This window comes from Rutidosis leptorrhynchoides, chromosome 3 (assembly GCF_046630445.1).
Source record: "Rutidosis leptorrhynchoides isolate AG116_Rl617_1_P2 chromosome 3, CSIRO_AGI_Rlap_v1, whole genome shotgun sequence".
NCBI lineage: Eukaryota > Viridiplantae > Streptophyta > Magnoliopsida > Asterales > Asteraceae > Rutidosis > Rutidosis leptorrhynchoides.
The window spans coordinates 185,122,046-185,128,045 of record NC_092335.1 but is presented as its reverse complement, the minus strand read 5'-3'; positions in this window follow the sequence as shown (position 1 = coordinate 185,128,045).

Sequence of the window (6,000 nt, the reverse complement as noted above, 5' to 3'; positions counted from 1 at the left end):
TTCGTCGGGAAGTAAGACTTGGCCACTGGTCGATTCACGAACCTATAACAAATATGTAAATATATATCAAAGTATGTTCAAAATATATTTACAACACTTTTAATACATTTTGATGTTTTAAGTTCATTAAGGTAGCTGTCCTTGTTAGTAACCTACAACTAGTTGTCCAAAGTTAGATGTACAGAAAAAAATTGATATATATTATCTTGAATCAATCCACGACCCAGTGTATACACGTCTCAGGCTAGATCACAACTCAAAGTATATATATTTTTGGAATCAACCTCAACCCTGTATAGCTAACTCCCACATTACTGCATATAGAGTGTCTATGGTTGTTCCAAATAATATATACACATGGGTCGATATGATATGTCAAAACATTTGCATACGTGTCTATGGTATCCCAAGATTACATAATATATTAGAATACATGTATAATACAATATAAGTTAGCTAGGATATGATTAATATAGATTTGTTACCAATTTTTACGTAGCTACAACAAGAAAAATTATCCAATCTTGTTTTACCCATAACTTCTTCGTTTTAAATCCGTTTTGAGTGAATCAAATTGCTATGGTTTCATATTGAAATTTATTTTATGAATCTAAACATAAAAAGTATAGGTTTATAGTTGAAAATATAAGTTACAAGTCGTTTTTGTAAGAGGTAGTCATTTCAGTCGAAAGAACGACGTCTTGATGACCATTTTGAAAAACATACTTCCACTTTGAGTTTAACCATGATTTTTGGATATAGTTTCATGTTCATAAGAAAAATAATTTTTCCAGAAGAACTACTTTTAAATCAAAGTTTATCAGAGTTTTTAACTAACTAACCCAAAACAGCCCGCGGTGTTACTACGACGGCGTAAATCTGGTTTTACGGTGTTTTTAGTGTTTCCAAGTTTTAAATCATTAAGTTAGCATATCATATAGATATAGAACATGTGTTTAGTTGATTTTAAAAGTCAAGTTAGAAGGATTAACTTTTGTTTGCGAACAAGTTTAGAATTAACTAAACTATGTTCTAGTGATTACAAGTTTAAACCTTCGAATAAGATAGCTTTATATGTATGAATCGAATGATGATATGAACATCATTACTACCTCAAGTTTTCTGGATAAAGCTACTGGAAATGAGAAAAATGGATCTAGCTTCAAAGGATCCTTGGATGGCTTGAAAGTTCTTGAAGCAGAATCATGACACGAAAACAGTTCAAGTAAGATTTTCACTCGAAATAAGATTGTTGTAGTTATAGAAATTGAATCAAAGTTTGAATATGAGTATTACCTTGTATTAGAAAGATATATTACTGTAAATAAGAAAGATTTCTTGAGGTTGAATGATCACGCTACAAGATTGGAAGTAAGCTAGCAAACTTGGAAGTATTCTTGATTTTATGAAACTAGATCTTGTAGAATTTATGAAGAATACTTAGAACTTGAAGATAGAACTTGAGAGAGATCAATTAGATGAAGAAAATTGAAGAATGAAAGTGTTTGTAGGTGTTTTTGGTCGTTGGTGTATGGATTAGATATAAAGGATATATAATTTTGTTTTCACGTAAATAAGTCATGAATGATTACTCATATTTTTGTAATTTTATGAGATATTTCATGCTAGTTTCCAAATGATGGTTCCCACATATATTAGGTGACTCACATGGGCTGCTAAGAGCTGATCATTGGAGTGTATATACCAATAGTACATACATCTAAAAGCTGTGTATTGTACGAGTACGAATACGGGTGCATACGAGTAGAATTGTTGATGAAACTGAACGGGGATGAAATTGTAAGCATTTTTGTTAAGTAGAAGTATTTTGATAAGTGTCTTGAAGTCTTTCAAAAGCGTATGAATACATATTAAAACACTACTTGTATATACATTTTAACTGAGTCGTTAAGTCATCGTTAGTCGTTACATGTAAGTGTTGTTTTGAAACCTTTAGGTTAACGATCTTGTTAAATGTTGTTAACCCAATGTTTATAATATCAAATGAGATTTTAAATTATTATATTATCATGATATCATGATGTATTAATATATCTTAATACGATATATATACATTAAATGTCATTACAACGATAATCGTTACATATATGTCTCGTTTCAAAATCATTAAGTTAGTAGTCTTGTTTTTACATATGTAGTTCATTGTTAATATACTTAATGATATGTTTACTTATCATAATATCATGTTAACTATATATATATATATATATATATATATATATATATATATATATCCATATATATGTCATCATATAGTTTTTACAAGTTTTAACGTTCGTGAATCGCCGGTCAACTTGGGTGGTCAATTGTCTATATGAAACCTATTTCAATTAATCAAGTCTTAACAAGTTTGATTGTTTAACATGTTGAAAATACTTAATCATGTAAATAACAATTTCATTTAATATATATATAAACATGGAAAAGTTCGGGTCACTACAGGATGTACATCATTGCATGTTAGTAATATGAACTAACCGAGTAGTACCTACCAGTTAAGATTCACACGTAATAGCTTAGTACAAAAAGATTTATTTTGATTTCAAAATTCATATATATTAAATATACATAAAATTTCTTTAGGGGAAATGAGTTAATACTTCATCGGTTATTATTGCTGGTATTTCTTGGTAACTACGGTGCGTATGACGTTGATGCTCGTGGAATAGATTGTGAAGTTAAGGTTTGTGATGAGGTTGTTTTTGGTGGTAGTAATGGTACTGTTGGTGTTGTTGTCGGTGGTACTGTTGATGTCGTTGATGTTGCTGGTGCTTGTAACCTTTGCACCATATTCTCCAAAGCCACTACCCGAGCGTGAAGCTCGTTGACTTCTTCTACTACACCGGGATGATTGGCGGTTCGGACGAGCGGATGAATAAGATCCAGAATTTGAGATAGTATATTATCGTGACGAGATACTCTGGAAATGAGAGAGAAAATGATGTCTCGAACAGGTTCGCCGGTAAGTGCTTCAGGTTCTTCGCCAAGAGGGAAATGTGGAGGATGGAAGGGATCACCTTCTTCTTGTCTCCAATGATTAGGTAAACTACGAACCCATCCCCAATTCATTCAGAATAGATGATGGCTAATTGGTTGATCCATTCCGGTTACACTGTCTTCGGAATTCAGGTGAATATCCATATCGGAATAGCTGTCGGAGTTTAAGGAATTTGAACTAGATACGGGATCCATCTTGTATATAATTAGGGAGATGATTTTTTTATATGAATTAGATTATAGAATTTAGTTTGGTATTCTTCAATACATAATTTACTTATGTATATATAATACCAAATTCCATAAATCACGGAGAAATTTTCGGAAGATGTCAGGAAAAGTTTACAGTAACAGATACGCTAAGATATGAATTTTGTCTATACACTATTCATACAATCAATGCAGTAAAACGTGTCTAGACTAGGAATGATAAGCAGGTAATTTCTGACAAAAAATGATAAGCAAAACTTTTGACATGCAGACACGGTCGAAGTCCAGACTTACTAAGGCATCCTAACAACTATCAGTTAGACACACTCATGCAAGACCGACCAACGCTCTGATACCAACTGTGACGATCGCTCCAAATCCATATGGACGAACACGTCATTCATCGATTTCATTGTGAGGTATTTGACCTCTATATGATACGTTTTGTAAACATTGCATTCTTTTGAAAAGGCACACCATAAATGAATATTTAAATCAAATGTTTTTGACATCTGATGATTTTTACATATAGACAATCACCGTAAATAATAGTTTACAATAGTACTTCCGTTGACAATGCAGTCAAAATAAGAAACATGGTGATGATTTGGTGAATGCAACGTTTCCTTGAAAAATATGCCATGTAAGACTCCATGCACATAGCTTGTCTAACATATAAGCAAATAGCGGAAGACTTCTAGGGAACCTGAGAATAAACATGCTACCAAGTGTTAACACAAAGGTTGGTGAGTTCATAGTTTTAATGTTTTGCATAATCTGTGGATAAAGGTGGATCACAAGATTTCAGTTGTTTCATCCAGAAACGTTTATCAAAATATTCTATGAAATTGAGCACCCTGGTAACTAAACTTAACGTATATATAATTTGTACCCTTTGTATAATCATCTTAATAATACACGCAAACCAACGTGTACGCTTCTCAAATAGCATATGTCCGTTAAAAGGCTAGTGCTCTAGCTCGGACGGGATATCAAGCCCTATGGATCCATATATAACTACCCGCGCCCACCAGTTCTTATAACCGGCAGTTACTAGTTACCAAACCTAAGGGATTTTCGGTTCAAACTCGGTGTAGAATTTAGTATGCACTTGTATCCATTGCGTTTAAAATAAAGTGCATGTATTCTCAGCCCAAAAATATAGATTGCAAAAGCAATTAAAAAGGGAGCAAATGAAACTCACCTTAGTAGCATATAAAGTCGTTCACCAAAATGTGATCGAAACTCGGATTACCAAATAACCGTAGATCTCAACCTAGAGAACATATGTTGGTCAATAAATGTCTATCAAGCTAGGTCAGGTTATAGTGTATAACAATCCTAATACTCGAGATCGACATACAAAAGTAATCCAAAGTCGTTTCAAAAAGTCAATTTTGACAATAATTCAACAAAACGAGACGTGCCTTATATATGGATTCATTTACTTGGCTGGTAATATTCAAAAATCCAATTTATCATTCTTACAAACAAGTTTCAAAAGAAATTTCAATCAATGTCAATCATAATTCAGTTGATCATATCTTTTAATTCGTTCACCGAAATTACGCGATTTCTAAATGAAAAGTTATTATTTTTTCGCCAGTTTTCCAAAAATATGCATATCATATACCTTTTATCAGTAATATATGTATTTACTTCGTGATTCATCATAACTGTTTAACGACAAAATTTAGTATACAAGCATGCATAAATATATATACTCGAGCACTAAACATGGATACACAATTAATGTATAAAAGATAAAATATGAGTGCTTACGTATCAATATTGAGATTCAATATTGTAGGAAAGTACGTAGACCCACCAGAGATGATAAACACTAGATTTGATTCACAAATATACCCTCGAACATTACCCATAACCTCCTTGGCAATAACCCATAATTTCCTTAGCTCTATCCCGCTCAAAACCCATTTTGAAGGTGACACGCTCATAACCTCGTCGTAGTATTTTAGGTATATATACTACTAATAATAATATTATAATAAGATTAATAATAATAATATTAATCTTAATAATCTTAATAATAATAATAATAATAATAATAATAATAATAATAATAATAATATATAAAATAATAATAATACGAAGGAATGAATCGAGCTTTTATAGTATGTGGCCTGCTACAGTACCTCATGCGATCGCATGAGTTTTCAGTGTTTTTGCCATGCGATCGCATGGCCGCCTTATCTGTTTTTGTTTGCTAGTTCGTCGACATCAAATAGTGTACTGGAGCAAATAGTTTGTACTGTAGCAAATAGTGTTTACTGTAGCAAATCACTGTAGCAAGTCGTTTCACTGTAGCACTGTAGCAAAATACGGTTTCACTGTAGCAATTAGTGTTTTACTGTAGCAAATAGTGTTTTACTGTAGCAAAGTCATTTTACTGTAGCAAATAGTGTTTTACTGTAGGAAAGTCGTTTTTTACTTGTACATATATATATACATACATATAATTGTTGATGAATCGTCGAGAGCAGTCAAATGTAATGAAACAGTTCTAAAATTTTGAGATTCAACTTCATAGACTTTGCTTATCGTGTCGAAAACATTAAATCATTTAAAGATAAAATTTAAATGTGGTCAGAAATTTCCGGGTCATCACAGTACCTACCCGTTAAAGAAATTTCGTCCCGAAATTTAAGTGAGGTCGTCATGGCTAACAATAAAAATGTTTTCATGACGGATATGAGTTGATAAATAGAATTTTATCACCGTTGAATTATATGGATAAAACAATCCGATTTC